This window comes from Lissotriton helveticus, chromosome 8, assembly GCF_964261635.1.
Source record: "Lissotriton helveticus chromosome 8, aLisHel1.1, whole genome shotgun sequence".
Taxonomy (NCBI): domain Eukaryota; kingdom Metazoa; phylum Chordata; class Amphibia; order Caudata; family Salamandridae; genus Lissotriton; species Lissotriton helveticus.
The window spans coordinates 602,111,332-602,135,282 of NC_136069.1; positions in this window are offsets into that span (position 1 = coordinate 602,111,332).

Below are 23,951 nucleotides of genomic sequence, written 5' to 3' on the forward strand. Positions count from 1 at the left end.
GCTGGAGCTTCATCACACTTGCGATACAACTCCAGCAATGCGCCACCTTTACGGCACAGATACATCACGCATCTGTGCTGTTTTTGCCCCATGATGCGCCGCATTGTAAATGCAGCACACCATAGGTGACGGAACAGCGGCACAGAATGACTAACACATCCCTGGTGATGCGCCAGTCATCATAAATCTATCCCTATGCTTCTTATCTTGTTAGAGATGAACCGCCATATGTATCATCAAAGTTATTTGCATTTCCTAAATAGCGAACTTTAAGGAATAAATAGCGATTCTTTACCATTCCTAGTTTGCGATGAGCTATTTGCTAATTAGCCGAATGTAGCCCAATGAAGCCCAATGTAGCCCAATGTAGCCCAAAGATGGCCGCCAGACACACAAAAAAACAAATGTAGCCCAAATATCAGCCAGATGTAGCCCAACTATAGCCCAGTGACAGAATGACCAATCAGCTTCGCAAACCTCCGTTACGCGAAGCGGAGCGCTGTTACAGATATATATCTTTTTTTGAACGTTAATTTCTCAAAATCCACTGGAGCACATATATTGAGACCTAGCAAAGGCACATCGGGCTACCAGTCCCTAATATTTTGCCAAGTTTCGTGCAAATCCATTCAGCCGTTCAATTATTATTTTTATTTATTTTTTTTGCCCCGCGGGGCCCTTTTAAAACCTCCACATCAAACCTAGGGGGTCAGCGAGGATCTACTATGCCCCCTTATAGTTATTTCCCCCTTTGTTTTGACCTCCTCTTGTCTCTCGATCCTACCGAGAGACAAGATGGCGGCCGCTACGGACTGTTTGGAATGTTGACAGACGCCGGAGAACCAATCAGCTTCGCTTCACAAACTCCGTTGCGCGAAAAGTCCGCGAACCAGAGCGCTAACCGGTCCGCTGTTACAGATATATATCTTTTTTTAAACGTTAATTTCTCAAAATCCACTGGAGCACATATATTGAGACCTACAAAAGGCACATCGGGCTACCAGTCCCTACAATTTTGCCAAGTTTCGTGCAAATCCATTCAGCCGTTCGGGCTAAAAGTGAGGCCAACCGCCCTATGGAAAACTCAATGTTAAAAACACGTTTTGGGACCCCCCTTTTTTCTCGGCCCCCACTGGACGAACCCCCCCCAAATTTTCAAGGGCTGCTCAGAAACAAAATGTGCCATTTTCCTGAAAATTTCAGCCAATTCCGTCCACAAACGCCAAAGTTATTAGACATAGAATTTTCAAAAAACCCATAGAGAAAAAATCCTAACTATATATACCTACTGGCGACCGCCAGTAGGTAATATATGTATATATGTAATACAAATTTCTTTCCCTTCTAAAGACAATATCATGAGATAACTACATCAATGAGTCTTTCCTCTATATTTCTTGTAGTCCACACAGACTCTGTAGTTCGAACTTCACTGATTCCCTGGTGCACTTTAAAATGGTTATTGTTTTGTTTGTTTGGTTGGCTATCGAAGAAGACCGCTAAGTCGAAACGCGTCGCCAATAAACGACTTCTACACGGACCCTGGAGTGCGAGTCTTTTGTGTTTCCTAAACCACGTGTGGGGACCCTTTCTGACATATCTATATATATATATATATATATATATATATATATATATATATATATATATATATATATCATCAGTTTCCCAAAGCACAAGAACAATTTGTGCCGATGCACTCCACTCCAATAAATGGTTGCAGTAAGTTTACCCGTGAGCAAGACGAGTTCATCGTCGAAACGCGTTGGGTGTTTTTCCATTACTCGATACATCATGCTGAAACTTTGCTAAATAAACCTTCTTTTCTGCAACTACAAATTTGAAGTGGCAAACCATTTATTGGAGTGGAGTGCATCGGCACAAACTGTTCTTGTGCTTTGGGAAACTGATGATTTGACGACAGGGCGACCTCCGACCCTGAGGTGCACCGCTGTCATGGAGTCCCGGCAGCCTCGGAGGAGGTGTGGAATGTCTATATATATATATATATTACCGTGCGCGCACCGTACGTGTACCTTCGCATGCACGAGCTGCATGCTGATTGGCTGCCACTGTCTGTCAACACTCCAAAACAGAAATTGTTGGCAGCCATCTTGTGCCGCGGTAGACTGAGGCACAAGAAAGCAGAAAAACAAAGGTGTAGAACTCAAAAAGGGGGCAGGGTAGAAGCACCCTGACCCCCTAGGCCTGCTCAGGGGGTCCCACAAGGACCCCCAAGCCCCCCCCCCGAAAAAAAAGTTTGTTGAAAAATCGCAAGGTGCGCGTACGGTATACATACCCCGCGGATTTGGAAAAAAATATATTTTTGGGGGGCCTTGGGGGTCCTTGCATTTTAAAAACCTTGGAAATTCACAGAAAAAATCATAGGTTTCACACATGTTATATTTAGGAATTAGCACTTAAAAAACTTTGTAAAATCACTGAAAAAAACATAGATTTCACACACGTTATAGTTAGGAATTTGCATTGTAAAAACCTTAGAAATTCACAGAAAAACCATAGTTTTCACACACATCATAATTAGGAATTAGCATTGAAAAACCTTGCAAATTCACTGAAAAAACCATAGGTTTCAGGCCTGATATAGTTAGGAATTAGCATTTTAAAAAACTTGCAAATCCACTGAAAAAACCATAGGTTTCAGGCCTGATATAGTTAGGAATTAGCATTTAAAAAACCTTTGAAATTCACTGAAAAAAATGTAGATTTTAGGGGTGTTATAGTTAGCGGGACATTTCACTCATACAAAACCATTGAAATCCCTCTGATATAGTTAGTTGTACTAAATATTTCCCGCGCGCCCGCAATCCACTGCTGATGATGTCACATATTATATCATTCATGACATGGTCAGTGACATCACTGATGACATCTCAAAGACACTAGAAGCTGTGATAGTTACTTGCCTACTGGAGTCTGTAGATGCATATTAAAATACCCCTCACTGATTGAAGGGAGTGGTGCTGTGGTTGTGCCACGGACTTGACGTCACTGCCATTCAGGACCAAGGACACAGTTACACATGTGGGATCGGCTTATTTTGTACAGAGTTAGTTGGCACTACGTGTCGCAGGTCTTCCGCAGTGTAGGCCGGAGGCTGCAGTCAGCAAAGGCCCACAGGCATGTGACGTTGACTTGAGCTGCACAGATTGGGAGCATTTGGTCTTCTTAACCCATTTTAGTCTCTTACACAATTTGCGTCGCTACTAATCTCGAATTGTGAAGCGTTTAACCCCAGTGTAGGTCGGAGGCAAGGGTCAGGATGGGTGCACAGCCACATGGCGTTGAGTTGAGCTGCACAGTTAGTGGCACCTGGAGTACTCAGCATGTGCGCACCCTGCGATGATACGTGGTCCCGGCGGGCCGCACTGGGAGCAATGTCTTTTGTCTAATGAATTCTGCCTTAATAAGGGTACGTGGTGATGACTTATGGTGCAGTGACTTAGTAGCATCTGAAGCACACAGCGTGTGTGCAGCCTGCAATAATGAGTGGTCCAGACAGGTCGCACAGGTCGCAATGTCTTTTGTCTAATGAATTTTGCCTTGATAAGGCCACTTGGCGATGACTTATGGTGCAGTGAGTTAGTAGCAACTGAAGCACACAGCGTGTGCGCACCCTGCGATGATACCAGGTCCTTGCGGGCCGCAATGGGAGCAACGTGTCTTGCGAACTGGACTGCGTCATATGCATTCGCCACTGCATCTGAATTGTGAACCCTGCTCTCCGCAGTGCAGCTCGAAGGCAGTAGTCAGTACAGACATAAGTCTGCGGTGCTGTGCCGTTGGGTTCGCAGGGGGCCTGTGTAGAGGAGGCCCACGGTCATGGTGGTAGCCACATGGCAGGGTGAGGGCCGCCACTGTGGGAGAGTTGTTGGTCTTCCCACAAGTGAACCACGCCCAAGGGCCTGGCCTATTTATTCATACTCCAACAGTGGAGTGGCGTACGTTGGACTAGCCCAGTCCGCTTCTGCTTCCAGGGGGGACAACACAGCTACATGACCAAGATCTTCACTACTGCCTGAGGTTACATGGTTGTGTCCACTGTGCACTACAGTACAAGTATCAATAGTATATCACCACATGGAGAGGTTTGTGCTTTGCATAGTGAGGTCTGTGCAGCACATCAACATTACACTTGGCAATGTGTGCTTTATTATTGATGGGTGACTTGCCTCCTTCATACATACTTGGTTGCCACATCTACCAACATTCAGCTATTATGCGGCTGAGGGGCCATGGTGTTTTGGGAAGGTCCGTTGTCCTGTTTTGCGCTGCCGCCTCAAGAGTAGTAGGGGGGGTGGTCCGGGGGGAGGTTCTGGTGGTGGTGGAGCTGCATGATCAGTAGCTCTATCGCATATTCCCAACCGCCCTTTGAGGTCTAGCTCGTTGCTACTACTCCACACTCCGCGTATTAAACGCAGTAGGTCAGGGGGCAGGGCCTTTTCTTATTTGGCCCCTAATTACTGGAGCAGTCTCCCCGTAACCCTTCGAAGTATCCCCATCTACATGGCTTTCAGGAAACATCTTAAAGCATACCTGTTCTAATGCTGCCTTATCTGGTTATTTGTCTCTTGTTGTGACTAAGAAAAGCGCCGAGATGCCCCCCGGTGATTCGTGCGCTATACAAACTATCTTAACATAACATAACATAACATAACATAACATGTTGGTCTTTAGATGTGGCTGTGAGTTGGGTCCAATTCACGCAGTAAATAGTCGACCTCCTTACACCAGTTAAAGGTTGATGTTAATTTGTTACTGGTAACTTGGCTTATCGCCTGCTTTTTGGATCGCATTGCAGATTTGGCTGATCGTTGAAAATATGGGGAAGTGGTGTTTTCGTGTTCTTTTTGCACGGGAACGCCTACTTTTCATATCATGAGCGTTAGTTGTGGCTCTCGTTAGTGGTGATTTTGTTGGTGGAAGGTATCGATGGAAGAGTGGTGAGATATATAGTTTTCACCAGGTTGAGAATGGGATGATAATTAAAAAACACAGGAAAAAAAGATAGGTTTAATGAACATTATATTAGAAATAAGCATTTAAAAAAACTTTGAAATTCACTGAAAAAAACGTTGGTTTCAGGCACGTTATAGTTAAAAATTAGCATCCATACAGTCACTCATACATTCAGTCAGCCATCAATACAGCATTATCATATCCAGTCACATATCTACTACATGATCTCAGGCAGTGATGCCTTACATTTGGTTATATATCGTACATATTCCAGCATGGCCACTGTATTCACTGTGATTACTTGCACTTTAGCAGTCTGTTTTTTTATTTCTTAAACTATGCAAGACCTTCTCTCACGTCGGAGATCTTGTGTGATCAAGTCAGTTTCACTGACGAAACGCGTCACGACGAATAAAACACTTTGGTATATACCCCGAGCGCAAGTCCTTCTTTTAGAAGATTTGGTGTAAAAATTCCTTACCGGGAGACCTGCCCGGCTTGACTTGCCACTTGCCAATGGGACACGGACTTCGGGAAACAGGGTCATGTGTGGATTATATTGCTGAGAAGTCCAACGGCCGGCCACTGCTCTGCTTTTGGTTTGGCAGATTATCATACATTTCATGCGGGGATGGGACGATTTCCTAACGTTGCAGGAGGTAGGTGTCTCTTTTTCCCACACGGGGAGCATGGGGCGTGTATGGGGAGGGTAGCGTTTGGTAGCAGGTGTGTCCCATCTCTTCCGGTTCCATAGCTTTAGGAGACACGATTCTTGCGCTAACATTTCTACACTACAGATAGTTGCTAACTGCATGAGCATTCCAGAAGAATAAATGACCATTGGGGAAATAGTCATATTCAAGGAACGCTCTGTATGAAGTACTACTAAAAACCTCGGTGAAGTGGACACGAGGTAGAGGAAATCGGTACAATCCTGAGCACAAGACATTGGGTCCACTTAAGTATTTTACACAAACGCACTCAATTCAAACTCCTCACATACACATTCAAGGCATTACACAACTCAGTACCCACCAATCTGAACAGTTACTTCTCCTTCCACCAACCATCCAGATACCTCCCCTTTGCAGGACTCCTGCTCACACACATCCCACATATACACAGAGAAAAGATGAGAAGGATGGGCTTTCTCTTACATCGCTCCTAAAGTGTTGAACGGCCAGCCACTCCACACGAGAGCCTCCCCCTCTCTTCTATAATTCTACAAGAAGCTGAAGACATGGCTTTTCAATTAACCAACTTACCATAGGCATGGTTAGGCATACACACGAGGATAGCTTTGTGGGTGAAAATACGCTTTACAAATACACATAAAATACCAACATGGAAGCCAGGGTGGCAGATTCAGAAAGAGAAGGTAAAGGAAGATATGAGAGGCGAAGAGGAGATAATGTTGGGGTGAAGTGCTTATAGCCAGGGGCTGAACTAGCAAGAACAGGTAATAGGTTGGGCAAGAGATGATGTGAAATATACAGTAAAGAGGGAAGAGGTTGATGCACATTGGCAGAATCAGCAAAAAACATAACAGACTGGAGAGGAGGTAAAAACGTTGTGCGTGCAAGGAGCCGGCAGGGTCATGGGTGCCCTAAGGCTCCTATTGCAGACCCAATGTACAGATTAGTGGGTGCCGCGGGTGGACACTGATGCCCCCACTCCATCCTGGGTGCTGTAGGATCTGGCATTGATGCTACACCACGGTAGTAGCTGTTTCTGCTTGCTCCTGCTCGAAGTGAGCAATCTGAGTTTCCTTAAATGCAAGAGTGTGGGCAGGGAAACAAAGTTTACTCCCACCCGTAAAGAGCTTTTCAAAGCTCCTGCCGGGTGGGAACTCACTTATATTCCCTGCCTGTATTCCTGCAGGCAGGGAAACCATTGTGTCCCGGGGAGGAGCTCCTCCGCACACAATGTAAGAGCTGTCTCAAGGGGATGGGGTCTCTGGGTCCTATATAGGCTTGGGGGGAGGGTGTGCATACTCCCTTCCCTTAACTAATGTATTGGCCCTGGGGGATGGGGTCTCTAGGGTATATTGCAAGCTCAGGGAGTGGGTACACAAGCCCCCTCCCCAATTATAATACATTTTGGCCCCAAAGGATAGGATTCCAGGGTCCATTCAGGCCCAGGAGTGGGGACTTCATGCCCCTTTCCCATTGTTATACAACTAGTATTGGGCAATGGGGTCACTGGACCATATTTGGCCTAAGAAGGGGGGGTGCGTGCCCCCTCCCTTCTTTATAACCATCAGCCCCATGGGGATGTTGTCCTTTTGGCCCTGCTGAGGCAATCAGAGGGGCGGCCATGTGTGTCCCTTCCCTTTGATTTTAACAGTGGCCCTCGGCCGCCATGTCCTTTTATTAAAAAAATGCTGTGATCCCGGGGGAGTCCCATGGGTCTTTTGCGGGATCGCAGACTTTTTTAAATTACATTCTTTTGGCCCAGGGGGGGGTCCTCTGGGACCCCCTTAGGGCCTAGGGACATATATTTTCCCTGCATCTTAAATGATTTTTCACATTTCAACTCAGGACAGGGGACTAAGTCCCCGAGTCCCGTAATGGCTGCCTGCAACATTCTTCTTCATGCTGCAGGGAGCCAATCAGAGTGTTTGCTCCTAAAGGAGCTTGTCTACTGTGGAAGTAAATTGGCCCATGAAGAAAAAGCAACCTTGGCCAATCAGGATGCTCTGTTTAAAAGAAAGACTCGCAACAGATCCTCCAACGCAACAATCCAGCTGTGCAAATATTTTTGTTCCTTAATTTTTCAAAAATTACTGAACAGATTCACACCAAATCAGAAAAGGCACACTTTCTGGATCAAGATCTAATATCCCTGCTAAATTCAGTTTAATTATGTTCAGCAGTTTTTGCGGTAGCATTGAATACTCAATCAATCAATCAATCAATCAGGGGCTTTTAAAGAGTGCTACTCACCAGTGAGGGTCCCAAGGCGTGGGGGGGGGTGCAGCTCTGGGTCACCCGAAAATCTAGGTCCTGAGGCTCTTCCTGAAGGTGTGCAGTGTAGGGGAGCATCTGATGCTGAATGTGAGATCATTCCAGGCTTTGGCTGTGAAGTAGGAGAAGGCTCTTCCCCAGCTCTGGTTGTACGGATGCGCGGCTTCGCTGCCAGGACGCGGTCGGTTGAGTAGAGGTTTATTTTGGGTGCATGGAAAGAGATTCTTTCATTTAGGTATTTGGATCAGATGTTGTGAAGAGATTTGTAGGCGTGGGTGCTTAGCTTGATAGCTACACTCCCTACTCGACGGGGAGCCAGTGGAGGTCTCTCAGGCTTTGGGTCATGTGCTTATGTAGTGGGGTGCCAAGTACGAGTCTGGCTGCGGTGTTCTGGATGGTCTGGAGTTTGTGTAGCAGGGATTTGTTGATTTCCACATAGAGGGCGTTTCTGTAGTCCAGTCTGCTAGTAATGAGTGTGTGGGAGATGGTCTTTCTGTCTTCAGGAGATATCCACTTGAAGGTCTTGTGGAAGACTTGGAGGGAGTTGAAACAGGTGGAGTCAACGGCGTTGATCTGGCGAGTCATGGTAAAGGAGGAGTCTAGAATGATGCTGAGGTTCCGTGCTTGGTCCATTGGAGTGGTTGGATTTCAAGGGCGGAGGGCCACCAGGAACAGTCCCAAGTGGTGGGGGAGGGCCAAGGATGAGGACCTCTGTCTTCTCCGAGTTCAGTTTTAGGCAGCTGTTGCTCATTCAGGTTATAACGTCTTTCATTCCTTCCTGGAAGCTGAGTCTGGTGTCTTTGGGGTTCTTCGTGAGGGAGAGGATGAGTTGGGTGTCATCGGTGTAGGCTACTATGCTGAGCCCATGCTGTCTGACGATGAAGGTGAGGAAGGCCATGTAGATGTTGAAGAGCGTGGGTCTGAGCGATGATCCTTGGAGTACCCCGCAGTTGATCTCTGGGTTGGGAGAGGAAGGGTGGGAGTAAGATCCTTTAGGTTCTACCGGCGAGAAAAGAGTGGATCCAGTCAAGGGCAGATCCCCATATGCCAGCGTCGTGGAGTCTGGCTGCAAGAGTGCGGTGAGAGACTGTGTCAAAGGCAGCGGAGAGGTTTAGCAGAATGACAGCTGTGGTGTGTCCCTGGTGAAGTAGTACACGGATGTCATCAGTGGCGGCAAGGAGGGTGGTCTCGGTGCTGTGGTTGCTGCGAAATCTGGAGTGGGAGAAGTCGAGAATGGCGCTGTCTTTAACAAAAGTGGTTAGTTGTGCCATGACAAATTTCTTTGTGACGTTGGCTGCAAAAGGAAGGAGAGAGATGGGCCGTAGTTTTTCAGGTCCTATGGGTCGGCCTAAGTGGGCGCTCTTCATGGTCGTGGTGGTGTCTTCGGTGGTGACTGGTGTCCAGGTGGTGATGGTGGGCTGGCTGTCATTGCTGGAGGGGGGGGTGGTTTCTGGAGTCTGTTCATTGAAATTGTCATAGAGGTCCTTGATTTTCAGGTGAAAGAAGGAGCCGAGCTTGTAGCAGAGGTCCTGGGGCAGTATGATGGCTGTGGATTCGCTGGGGGGTTTGGTGAACTGCTGGATGATGTTGAAGAGTTCCTTTGTGTTGCTGGCTTTGGTGAGGATTTTTTTCCTGATGAAGGTCCTCTTGGTGGATAATATGAGTTGGTGTTATTCTGTCATGGCGTGTTTGTAGGCGGACTGGTCTTTGCTGGTTTTGCTGTTTCTACATCGTTTCTCGAGTCATCTGCAGGAGCTTCTGGCTTCTTGGAGGTCAGTGGTAAACCAGGCAGCCTTCAGAGAGCGTTGTCTGTCAGGGCGTCGGAGGGGATCAAGCTTGTCGGCGCAGCTTGTGGTGGAGGGGGGATTTAGACAAGGGTAGAGTTGAAGTGCTCCTCTGTAAATTTGCTCCAGTTCCTTCATGGTGGGCGCGGGGTGGGCTTGTGTGCAGTGGTGGTGCTGTAAGAGAAGTGTACGCAGTTATAGTCTGTCCAGAGGGGCTGTGAGGTGTGGCTGAAGTGAATGTTTGTCCCTCTTGCGAAGATGGGGTTGAGGATGTCTCTGGCCTTAAGGGTGGGGGGGTGATGAGCTGCTTCAGTCCGAGGTTGTCCATGAGGGTGGTGGAGTCGGGGGTCGCTGAGGTTGTCGAGGTGGAAGTTCAGGTCTCCGATGATAATGTAGTCCGTGCAGGCGATGGCGTGGTGTGCAATGAGGTCGGCAATGGTGGTGCTGAAAGGAGCAGAGGGCCCAGGGAGTCTGTAAGCGAGGGTGCTGCACAGCGTGGTTCTGCGGCTGGCCTGGATCTGGAAGTGGAGGTGTTTGGTGTTGGAGAGGGAGTTGCTTGTGCTGGTGGATGAGAGTTGGAGGGAGCTCTTGTGTGCTATTGCGAGTTCTCCTCCTGGGAGGTGGGGCGGTCCTTCTACTGGATCTTGTAGCCATTGGGAATGGTGGTGGTGATGTCAGGGGCAGAGGTGGCATTTGTCCAGGTTTCAGTGAAGAAGGTGACGTCTGGCAAGAGGGTGTCGAGGAGTTCCCAGATCTCTAGGTCGTGTATGTGCAGGGAGCGCACATTGAGGAGAATGCATTTTAGGGCTTCTTTGGTGTGGGCATCTGACTGTGGTTCAGAGGTCGTGGGTGTGGTGTGGATGGTGAAGGAATGTCGGCAGTGTCAGCAGGAGATTTGGCCGTGGGTTGTGATTGGCATCAACAGCTGGCAGTTCATACTTCTACCAGGGTTGAGTGCGAGGAGGGCAGCTGGGTTGTAGCGGTGGAAGGTCGGAGATCCAGGGTTCCTGGTGCTGGTCGCGGACGGGTCGCAGACAGGCACAGACAGGCTTGCCTTTGGCGCATCGGCGTTGCGGCAGTGCAGCGGCCTCCATTAAGTAGTGGTCGGGGAGGGCGGGGCAGCTGGTAGGTGGGAAGGGGTGCAGGAAAGAAAAACGCGGGAGAGGGAGCAGGAGAGGAAGGGGCCGTGGGGGCAGCAGCGGCAGGAAGCGGTGGGAGGCCAAGGGCTAAGACTGACAGAAGTAGGCAGGCAAAAAAGACAAAAAGGCTGGCCGAAGAAGTATACTGCCAAAGACAAAGCCAGTAAATAAGAACCAGGTTAAAAGAGAAAAACTAACAGCTAGAAGTAAGGGCGGTCCAGGGGTGATTCACAGGGGCTAAAATTGCAGTCTGAAGTGGGCTGCAGCGGAGGTAGAGGCAAGCCACAGAGCTGCGTGCTGAAAGAGCAGGAACCCAGGGGGTTCAATATAAAAGGCTATGAAAAACTATAACTACCCAGTATAGAAATATATATAAAAGAAAGCCGGGAACCCTGAGTAGTTCCCAAGAATTTGGTGAAGAGCAGCTTTTATATGGAACACTCTAGTAAAACACCATCCAATCCCACGTGGAATTAATAAAAGCAGCACATGACACATGTGTTTCTCTCCTACTAGAGTTCATCAGGGAGGGATAGCTTCATCCAGTCACAAGGGAACACCAAATATAAGTCAATACAATGCCATTTTATGACATAAAGTGCTGCATATATGTCTCTTATGTTATGTTATTTACATTTTTAAAGCGCAATGGTTATCCTGGGGTGTCCTGGTGCCATTATGCCAAAAAGGAACCAAAGAATCCTGGGTAGTTCCCAGGATTTAGGTGGAGAGAAGCTCCTTTATATGGAACATTCCACATCACCACAACATCCAAATCTTCTCAACTCAAATGTTTGTTTTTCCAGCAGTTTTTAAACACAGGATTAGCACAGTATCATCCTTGGCGAGCAAAAAAAGTGACAAAGTCTTTTTGCCATTTTTACAGCAAAGTCTTTAAGCATAAGATTAGCAAGTGCTTTCCACGGAGAGCTGAGAAATAACAAATGCCTTTTACAATTCCATGCACAGAAATACATATTTGTGATTAGTAAATTACTATCCAAGTCAAACTTAAAAGAATGAAAGCAGCCACTGACTCATGTGTTTAACTCTTATTAGGGCTTGTCAGCCAGGCATAGCTTTGTCCAGACACAAGGGAACACCCAGTGCTGAAGGCAATTGCCCTTTCATCCTTAGAGTGTCGCAATGTATATATATATAGTGGTAGTAAGAACAAAACTACAGCTTTACATCTACTCACCTGACTGCCACCATACAGTATTCCATGACAATATCAGTGCATGCGCCAAAAAAAGAACTTTCCAAATGGCTTTTAAATGCGAGGACTTCCAGTTCGCACTTTTTCAGAACGCGCATTGCACTATGGAATTTGAAGTTTTTGTAAATTGGTCACGTGAATAAAACATAAAAAAAACGCTTGAGCTCACGTCTGCGTCACCTTCCACCTGTGAGCAAGGCTACTGATGCCGAAACGTTAGGAAATGGAAGCTGGCGCTGCTCGACCTTGAAAGCAATTTTACTGCAGCAGTGGGCTTCAACATGTTTGTTTTGCACGGCAAGTGTATTTGATGGGCTGCTCCCTGCCCATTTCCTCTGAAGCCGCCCTGTAGGGTCTGGGGCTCCAGAACGAGAGACTTTTTGTGTTTTTGATACATATATATATATATATATATATATATATATATATATTACCTACTGGCGGTCGCCAGTAGGTATATATAGTTAGGATTTTTTCTCTATGGGTTTTTTGAAAATTCTATGTCTAATAACTTTGGCGTTTGTGGACGGAATCGGCTGAAATTTTCAGGAAAATGGCACATTTTGTTTCTGAGCAGCCCTTGAAAATTTGGGGGGGGTTCGTCCAGTGGGGGCCGAGAAAAAAGGGGGGTCCCAAAACGTGTTTTTAACATTGAGTTTTCCATAGGGCGGTTGGCCTCACTTTTAGCCCGAACGGCTGAATGGATTTGCACGAAACTTGGCAAAATTGTAGGGACTGGTAGCCCGATGTGCCTTTTGTAGGTCTCAATATATGTGCTCCAGTGGATTTTGAGAAATTAACGTTTAAAAAAAGATATATATCTGTAACAGCGGACCGGTTAGCGCTCTGGTTCGCGGACTTTTCGCGCAACGGAGCTTTGTGAAGCGAAGCTGATTGGTTCTCCGGCGTCTGTCAACATTCCAAACAGTCCGTAGCGGCCGCCATCTTGTCTCTCGGTAGGATCGAGAGACAAGAGGAGGTCAAAACAAAGGGGGAAATAACTATAAGGGGGCATAGTAGATCCTCGCTGACCCCCTAGGTTTGATGTGGAGGTTTTAAAAGGGCCCCGCGGGGCAAAAAAAAATAATAATAATAATAATCGAACGGCTGAATGGATTTGCACGAAACTTGGCAAAATTGTAGGGACTGGTAGCCCGATGTGCCTTTGCTAGGTCTCAATATATGTGCTTCAGTGGATTTTGAGAAATTAACGTTCAAAAAAAGATATATATCTGTAACAGCGCACCGCTTCGCGTACTTTTCGCGTTACGGAGCTTTGCGAAGCGAAGCTGATTGGCTCTCCGGTGTCTGTAAACATTCCAAACAGTACGTAGCGGCCGCCATCTTGTCTCTCGGTAGGATCGAGAGACAAGAGGAGGCCAAAGCGAAGGGGCAAATGACCATAAGGGGGCATAGTAGATCCTCGCTGACCCCCTACGTTTGATGTGGAGGTTTTAAAAGGGCCCCGCGGGGCAAAAAAAAAAATAATAATAATAATCGAACGGCTGAATGGATTTGCACGAAACATGGTAAAATATTAGGGACTGGTAGCCCGATGTGCCTTTGCTATGTCTCAATATATGTGCTTCAGTGCATTTTGAGAAATTAACGTTCAAAAACAAGATATATATCTGTAACAGCGCTCCGCTTCGCGGAGATAAAATTATATGTGTATTACCTAGCTGTTGCTAACACCAGTTAGCGACGGCTAGTAGGAGATAGCGACCATCTTGGGTCCCACTTTGCATGTGAGTGATATTTATCACTAATGACATGCAAAGTGGGCATGCCAAGATGTTAGCGACTGGAAACAGTCGCTAACATCGCTATCTCCTATTATCAACTTTTGGAAATATTCGAGATAAGCGCGAATATCTCCAAAAAGTAACAGCTGCCCTGAGCAGTTCTTAGCCATGTTATCCAATGGGAGGTGGATAACATGGCTAAGAGCATTAGCTCGGTAATGCATGAATATCGCGGAGTTTTCAGCGACATTAATGCATTGCGCTCGTTTTTTATCGTATTTGCGATAAACCTTGATAATAGCAAGGTTTATCTGCGATAATTTCTGACGGTAAAAAAATCTTTGCAATGCATCGTTAGGGATAAATATCGCTTAACTTTGGTAATATGCCCCAACGTCTGTTAACGTTCGATTCGAAGGAAATCAGGAATTGTTGAAAAACATTGTGTGCGCCATCTTGTCTTTTTTCAAATGCCACACTTTTGTCGTGCACGGCAGCCATTTTAGATGCCTTGACCAGATCCACTCTGTGAACGCTGTCGATCCTTAGCATGGCTCCCCACCCTCGCAAGCATCTCCCCCAGGCAGTGGTCACCCCCGCTCTCTGTTTTATGCATGGGTAATAAACCTCCCCCCATCTGCGCTGTTCTTCCCTGAGAATCACACCCTGTGCCCGCCCGACACCTCCCTTTCGCCCTATTCACTACCGCACCCTCTGACACTCCTTTTCCTCTGTGTCCGATTGTCCAGGCCGGTCCTAGGCTATCAGCTAGCCCTGCAGATGTAGTTTATGGCCACAGCTGTAAAGAATCACCCGTCTTCAAAGGAGTTATAGTAGATCAAGGCCCACACTCGATGAGATCCGTCACAGCAGAAGCGTTGCTATTATCTGAAAACCATTCTGTATTGTGATTGGGGAGGGGACCGAGCGTGAAGCGGAAGATTCCAGGGATGACTCTTTGTACATCAAAGTTTTTACAATTATGTGTCACATTAAAAATATATAGCACTCCGACAAAGTAGTAAGATTATAAAACTTTAATAATTTATAAATATATACAAGAAAACAAAAATAGTAATAACATATAAACATTTTTAGAGAAAAACAACGAAGTAGCGGTCGGCTGTGCGAATAGTCCCAACGCAGCACAACGTCCAGATTTCCGGCGTGGGGCGTCGCGGGGGGTGGGTGATCAGTAGCAAACTGTTGTGCGAATAGTTCCAAGGCAGCAGAACGCGCCGAAATCTAGATGACACAAAAGTGATGTCTAGTAAGTTGCCACCCAGCAAATAACGGCGTGGGGCGTCGCGGGGGGTGGGTCATCAGTAGCAAACTGTTGTGCGAATAGTTCCAAGGCAGCAGAACGATGGCACCAAGGTGATGTCCAGTAAGTTGCCGCACTGGTTTTGGTATCCTACAATGCTGCTCCGAATAACGGCGTGGAGCGCCCCGGGGGAGGCGGCGTGAACGGGCCTCTCCAGGTGGAGTCTCGTCTGTTGTAGTGGGGCGCCCCTTTACCGTTTCAGTTGCCATTCCGTCCGCTTTTGGTCCACTGTGTCAAAATCCGCCATTCAGCTGAGTTGCGCCCACTCTTGCGGTGCAGCGATAGGCGGCTGTCACAGGACTCTCAAAATGGCGGCAGGATGTTTCCTTTTTGGGCCTGGTCCACTGAAATGGCCCTGGGACACCTTGGAAATCGGACGCTTGTCTGCTAGGTCTTGGACCCCATTCTCGAAAGCGTCCCCTCCGCCTTGAGAATTCATCAAAAGTTTTGGGGGCCCCGACTCCTGCAGGCTTCTGGTGGGGAGCGGCTGCCATGATTGCTCGCGGAATGACCACGACGGAGCTACGAGATGGTGGTGCTCTCATGGTGACGCCAGCTTCAGTCTGAAACATCCAGAAACAAGGTGGGGCTTTCATCGTTTGGGGGAAAAAAAAAGTTTTCATCCAATGAAAAGTGTTGTTTTTAGGTCATATGATCAAGCCTTCCATCATTAGGAAACCAAAAGTAAAATGAACCAATGAAAAGTTTTATAAACAAGTCACATGACCTGTTATGCGGCATAGGGTATAAAATGCGGAGAAAATACGTTGGCACGTGAGGCGGCGTCAGTAGCGGACCGATGTGCGAATAGGCCGAAGGCAATACAACGCGCCAAGATCCGGATGGCATCGAGGTGGTGTCATAGTTGAGAGTTCTGAGCAGCGGTTGTAACACTGTCTGAAGCTTATTTGCAGCTGCTGCAGCTTCACTACGCGCCAAGATCCGGATGGCACCGAGGTGGTGTGTAGGAAGTTGCCGCACTGGTGTGGCCATCCTACAATGCTGAAAGTCGGCGTGGGGCGCCCCGTTGGCCTGTGAGTTTGCGTCAGTAGCGGACCGATGTGCGAATAGGCCGAAGGCAGCACAACGCGCCAAGATCCGGATGGCACCGAGGTGGTGTCTAGTAAGTTGTCGCACTTCTGTGGCCATCCTACAATGTTGAAAGTCGGCGTGGGGCGCCCCGTTGGCCTGTGAGATGGTGTCAGTAGCGGACTGATGTGTGAATGGGGCCAAAGGCAGCGCAACAATATTTTCTACTATATTTCCGGTGTAGAAGAGACCACAAGGCGCTGAGATGCCAAGATCCGGATGGCACCGAGGTGGTGTGTAGCAAGTTGCCGCACTGGTGTGGCCATCCTACAATGCTGAAAGTCGGCGTGGGGCGCCCCGTTGGCCTGTGAGATGGCGTCAGTAGCGGACCGATGTGCGAATAGGCCGAAGGCAGCACAACAATATTTTCTGACTGACACCACAAGGCGCTGAGATGCCAAGATCCGGATGGCACCGAGGTGATGTCTAAGTTGCGGACTGATGTGCGAATGGGGCCAAAGGCAGCGTAACAATATTTTTTGTATGGAAGATACCACTAGGCGTTGAGATGCCAAGATTCGGATGGCACTGAGGTGATGTCTAGCAAGTTGGTGTGGTCATCCTACAATGCTGAAACTCGGCGTGGGTCACCCCATTAGCCTGTGAGATGGCGTCAGTAGCGGACCGATGTGCGAATAGGCCGAAGGCAGCACAACGCGCCAAGATCCGGATGTCACCGTGGTGGTTTCATAGTTGAGAGGCACTTCATCTGCAGTGGGGCGCCGAGATCCGGATGGCACCGAGGTGATGTCTAGCAAGTTGCTGTACTGGTGTGGTCATCCTACAATGCTGAAACTCGGCGTGGGTCGCCCCATTAGCCTGTGAGATGGCGTCAGTAGCGGACCGATGTGCGAATAGGCCGAAGGCAGCACAACGCGCCAAGATCCGGATGTCACCGTGGTGGTTTCATAGTTGAGAGGCACTTCATCTGCAGTGGGGCGCCGAGATCCGGATGGCACCGAGGTGATGTCTAGCAAGTTGCTGTACTGGTGTGGTCATCCTACAATGCTGAAACTCGGCGTGGGTCGCCCCATTAGCCTGTGAGATGGCGTCAGTAGCGGACCGATGTGCGAATAGGCCGAAGGCAGCACAACGCGCCAAGATCCGGATGTCACCGTGGTGGTTTCATAGTTGAGAGGCACTTCATCTGCAGTCGGGCGCCGAGATCCGGATGGCACCGAGGTGATGTCTAGCAAGTTGCTGTACTTGTGTGGTCATCCTACAATGCTGAAACTCGGCGTGGGTCGCCCCATTAGCCTGTGAGATAGCAGTTCTTTGGATTTGGGCCTGGCTCGTCTGCTGTAGTGGGGCGCCCCTTTACCGTTTCAGTTGCCATTCAGCTGAGTTTCGGCTGCTCTTGATGCTACAGCGACAGGCGGCTGCAACAGGACTCTCAAAATGGCGGCCTGTTCTTTGGATTTGGGCCTGGTCCACTAAAATGGCCCTGGGACACCTTAGAACTCGGACGCTCGATTTTTTTTTCCTTTCCTGTACATGCAAAAAAAGGTAAATGCCCGGTACGTTACACGCTTCATCTGCCACGATGAACTCTCTAGAGGAACCGAAAAAAAATATAGTTGTGGTAACTATACCATGCATCGTCATATGGAGAGGTGGCACCAATTAATTATAGTGCTGCATAAAAGAGAGATTTGGAGGAGAACCCCTGACCTGCTAGTACATTCATCAAAGAAGTGGCACTGAGAGCTTCAGAGGCAAGGGAAACGGTCCCAAATATTTAGAAGAACTTTGGAAAGATTAAAATGACATGTTTAGATTGTGGCAAATTTATTTCATGTGGACATCTGAGTGTTACTCTAATAAATACAGCATATGAACATCATCATAGTCGATGGTTGGTAGAGACATTTTGACTATATCCTGGACCTGCCCGTCCTCGCCCAAAATGGCGCCAGAATAAATGGGACTCGTAACTCCTTGTTGTGTACTGGTTGCAGAACCTTGAAATCACGAGATACGTATGCAGTTTTGAAGCACATGGCGGGCGGGGACGAGAATTGATTGAATATAAGCATGGGCGGATTTTGCGGATTGGCAATCCGCGAACTTGCGTATTTACGGATTCGCAATCCGCGAAGATCCGCGAACTCTAGCGGACTTGCGGATTTTTCCGTTTTTTGTGTTGGCGCGTGTTCGCGCCGATTTTGGGACAAGTTCGCAATTGCGAACTTACTTTTCGGCTTGCAACGGCCGCGACTATGTTGTTTCTACGTCTGGTTTATCATCACAGGTTCACAGCACCCTCTGTTTCACCACTGCCACCCTCTGGGACACCCATGCCACCCTCTAGTACATCCTCACAGGCACCTATTAGGTTTATTTATTACTGTAGATTATGGTGGTTGAAAAAAGCTAGCACACCTGCCCTTCTTCAACTGCCATCAATTAATTTGTGTTTCATTAATGTGTCAGTAATTTTGAAAGTTCCAGTCTGGCTGGCACCTGCTTCCTTCCTTATCTGTAATTTGCTATTTGTTGCAGTGATTTTTTTTTTTTACAGGACCTTTATGGTGCTATTCTATGAGCCTGCTGTTTGGGTCATAGCAGGGTCATAGAATTGTTGCAAACTCTGGAGGGGCCCATCAGGAAGCACTACCTTGAATGTTACTAATGTTAAGTTTGAACTTTTGCACCTGCTCATTGCTTTCATTTTAGCTAAAATCGTTTTTTTTGCAATTTCGCGCGTTATTTGGGGCGCGAATCCGTGCGAGATCGATTTCGGAAGCCGCGAATACGTGCGAATACAAAATTGTTTTTGTTGCGACGTGTATGTTCGCGTGATCTTGCGCGTGTTCGCGAGGCGCTTCTAGCTATTCGTTTGCCAAGTTACCCTATCGGTCGTACACGGGCGCGGCCATCTTGTTGGCGTGACGTAATTCCGTTTCCGCCCGCTATGTGTAATCTCGCAAAGTGTGCTGCTCGCGAGTACAAGTTCGCGCGTACTCGCAAGGAAAATCTCGCGCGAACTTACCCACGCGGTCGTGAACGGGCGCGGCCATCTTGTTTCTCATTCATTGCTATGGTTCTGGGCATGCTTTCTCTATCCTCTCTCAATCTCTGCCATCCTTTGCTTGTTTGAAGTTTTTTTGATCTAATTTTACTTATTATCTAACCCTCTATTTTTCTAGCTCTATATTTTTGTGTTTTCTGCAGCTTTTAGTTACTTTTAAACTACTTTTTTAAACTCTTTTATTTTCTTCTTCACTATTCTATTTCTTCTTTATCATTTAAGTTTATTTCTGCCCAGACCATGGTAAAGGGAGCCGGGAAGCACCCTGAGAAGGGGAAGGGTCCCGCACCCCGTGCCCGGCTCCCGTGCGGGCGTTTAAGGGGGGAGCAAGTGGTCCCGAGGGAGATCTTTAGCGCGGAGGAAGTGGCGGCACTGATCTTCCATGTCCAGCGCCGCCTCCCCAAGACGATCCTGGGAGGCGGCAAGATCGCGACCGGCTATGGCATCCGGGAGCGCCGCCAGCGGTGGGAGAAGGTGTGCCGGGCCATGTACAAGATCTCTGGGGTCCGGCGCACGTATAACCAGGCCACCCACCGCTGGACCGATGTCATGGACCGGGAGCGGGACTTGCTGGACGCGCTCGGCGTAGAGGTCCCCGGGCTTGGTGAGTAGTAGTAGTAGTACATTTACTACTCTGTTTTATCCGGCTCTGTTATTTGCAAATCTTTGTTCTTTACCAAGAGCAATAATGCTGCCGATTACATTGAGGTAAATTATATTTCAAAATCTTCTATGCATTTCATTTTCAGGTGCACTGCTCTCCTTCTCAGTAGCCTTGCTTGCTACTATGCTTCTTTGTTTTGTATGTTGTGTTCAGAAGCATTTCATTGGCCTGAGAAATTATGTATCAGTGTACTGTAAAGAAAAGAACTGCGTAATGCTAGACAGTAAGGGTCATATTTTCAATTACCGGCGCATCCCTGCAAAGTAGCAGGGATGCGGCAGTAATTGTGTGCCATGCCACCACCACCCATTGGCCCAAAACGTCACAGAAGCCTTACGCATCTGTGCCGTAAAGGCAGCGCATTGCTGGAGTTGCGTGCCAACGATGGCGCAGCTCCAGCAATGCTCTGGGGTACCCTATCTCCCCAATGCTGCATCAAGCCGTACGTCGGCTTCAAGCGCGCAGGGTTTGAGTCATGCATCATTGTCATAAAAATGACTGATTGACATCTTGTAGATTTCCCTCAGCCACTTTTAGGATTCGTTCCTGCGCAGGTACGCCCTCCCTTGCGCCGGAACGCCCCCTGATGGCGCAGGGCTTTACAACGTGATGCATCGCCCATATGCCCATATGTGTTTTTTTTTTAATATATACGCCGCACCAACACCATGGCGAGTCTTTTGTTCTGCCGCTGCGTCAGAAAAGGCACGCAACAATGGAGGAAAATCAGCCGCAACTTCCGCAAGGGACTTATAAATCAGCCCCAACAGACTGAAGTCCAGTGTCCTTCCTTTAGACAGTCACATGGCTATCAGAAGAAATAGTGGCGGTGGTGGCGGGTGGATTGATAGTTTGAGTATTCACTGATCTGCAAGCAGGATGGACTTTGTCTGTCACGTGTTGTGCACTACTGCCTGCAGTGCCAGGCCTAGGCAAACCTCTTTAGTAGTCTGTTTATTGAGTTACATAGGAACTTTCTAAGTCAACGTTCCGCAAATCAGGCAATACGAATAACGTAGTATACCACATGAGATAGATCCCGTGGAATAGTTGTCTATCTATTTGCTATTTTTCCAAAATATGTTGTTATTGTTCTTTTGAAATGTTTGATTTGGTTGAAAAATCTCATCCATGTTTTATGGTTTTTCTTTCTTTCATGTTGTACATCAGCTCCCCCCAAGGGCAAGAGGACACAGGAGGAGGGTGCTGAGGATGCAGGCCAGGATCGGGCAGGCGAGGGCTCCTTTGCTGGCCCCAGTAAGTTTACATTTTACTAAACAGTACCTATTTTTTCCTAGCGTTCCTCATTCGATTTTTTCTAAATCGTCTTTGATCTTCTTGTAGACTGAATATAAATTCTTATCCTGCCTCGAATATGATGACTCCCTGTGGTATTACTAGACTATTTTTATTAGTCTGTCTGTGTAGCTAACTAAGATTGGACATTTGGCAATTCCATTGGACTCCCATTATATTCAGCAATACCTCTATGCACTGTCTCCTTACTGACTAGATAGTGTGGCAGAGTCATTCAGCTCCCGAAGTCACCGATTATAGATCCCCAATGATCTCTAGATTATCGTACGCAGGACAAGAGAGTAGTACGGAGTCACAGCACAGTCAAGAAGTGTCAGAGGCACTCATGCTTGCAAAAATTCCAAAACCTTTAGCTCATCCACTCTAGTCTAGAGGAACAAAAACCACAGAGTCTATTTAAGTGTAAAAGCTTTATTAAAAGTAAACACATTTATTGAAATCTACTTTGTCATAAAACTATTTAACTGTAAACGGAAAAGTGGTTAGTGCTGACGATTAATTGGACACATTTCTTGTGGTCGAGCCGAACTCTCACCTACTTTGAACTTGATCCTGGTCGTGTTCTTAGGACTCAGGAGTCAAGCTTCTGTCTGTTAGGAGAAAAAGTGGTGCGTGTTAAAAATCAAAAGCAAGCATTCATCAGTTGTGCATAAAAGTGCAGCAAGACAACAGCCTTCCCTGGAAAATGGGACATTTTTACTATGGAGTAGACAGTCACAAATTATTACATTGTATTCTGTTTTTTTAACATTTCTCCTAGACCAAATATTATATAGTAGTGAGTGGTGTATTCTAACTTTCTTAAATGTACTTTGTAGGTGTAACATCTGGTGACGGGGCCAGCGCGGAGGTGGCTGATGTGTTGGACTTGGACTCGGAGGCCTCTGGGGAGGATGCGGCGGTAGAAGAGCTGGTGGCCGTTCCTGTGGGGGATCAAACGGTGGTGGCGGAAACAGGTAAGCTATATATTCCTTACTTATTGAGATTGAAGACTGCATAGTGTGCTTTCTGCACGGGTGTATTACAATTACAAATCAACCAGGTAGTAGCCTCCTCGAAATGTACTTCGACTTAGCTGTGAAGTTTTTGGTGAGAAGAATCCCAATAAGTTCTTAGACGAACGTGATGGATGGGATGAACGAAAAGCGAAAGAAGGGTGTAAGTAAGTGGGACGCGAACTTGTATGATGGCTGGCAAAGAAGAACGATATGTGTTTGCTTGGACCCAGAGGTGGCTGGGAAGGAAAGAATATGGTATGGTGCATGGCTGGGTCAATGATGAAGCAAGGATGGGTGGAAGGACAGCAGCCTGGGTGGGTGAAACAGAAACTGTATGTGTGCGTATACTTTGAATGAATGGATGCCTGGAGCATGGTATTCTCTGACTCTTACATAGCAAATGTGTATCTAGAGAGAGTAGATGGTCGCCAGGTGAAGTAAGTGTTACCTTGAAGAGCATGTACCACCGCACCCGCACGTCCGTCCCAGTGCAGGGAAGGCAAGGAAAAGAAATTGTAAATGTGTCCAATACTTCCATGAATAGTAGCAGTACTTTGTATTGCGTTTGCATTCACAGCATATATCTGGTTATTACGGTGGACACTGTACCTCTCTTAATAACTTTAGTTTACTTGTAGTACGTCATTCATGTGTGGGTGTATCACTGTGTTCACTCAATATTAAGCAAAGCACCTAAAGTCATCTCATCTGTCATTAAATACGTCCCATGTGAAGTGATAGATAATCAAATTAGTTAGCTTCTTCAGTTTCCTTTTCTAGTACTCATTTGCACTGTAGGGTGAAAGGTAAATTAATTAAGCAGTAGCCCTTGTAACAGAGTATTCTCAGTGCCACCCGTAATAGAAAAGTAATAGCTTCACCACCTGCATGTACTGGACCGGTACAGTAACGCAAGTCTGTCTCCATCATCATGGTGTGCAACTTTTTTTCTCGGGTGCAACTTCACTGTGCTGTGTCCATGTCATTCTGCCGGCTTGCATAAGATAACGTACCCATTTCCCTAAACAAGAGAGAAGAAGAAGAATAAGACTGGTGTACTGTCATAGTCGACTGTAATGGAAGTCCATAGTGGTCGTAGAATTAGTTCATTAAACTACCACTACTGTTAGAGCAAGGATGCAGAAGTGGGAGGGTTACATAGATACTGTCCTCAATAGTTATGTACTGTGCTTTCAATTTGCTACTTGTACTCTGTGACCCAACTTTCGGCTCAATCACTTTGTGTTATTAATAAGGAGCATTGGTTACAGACTATGTCTTTCTTTCTTCATATAGTTGCTCCTTCTTCCAAATCAACAACAAGGAGGGAGCAGGCTAGATTGGCCCGGCAACGGAGGCTGGAGGCCACAGTCGCCGAGTATCGGCGGCTGGTGGCCCTGGAGGAGGAGGAGGACACGCAGTCGAGCGGGGCAACATCTTCGACTGCATCCTCCTCCGTGACTAAACCAGCGGGACCGAGCCGGGCTAAGAAAGCCGACCGCCACCGCCAAGCACCGGAAACACCAGCTGCCCCCCACAGGAGCTGCAAGGAACGCCAACACCGCCTCCGAGTCCGCATGTCCAACCTGGAGCAGGAGGTCCTGAGGTATAAGACCTTGGTTAAGGGCCTCCGCTCCGAGCTTGCCACCCTCCGCAAGGAGTATGATGCCCATGCCGCATCATGCACCAGCACCA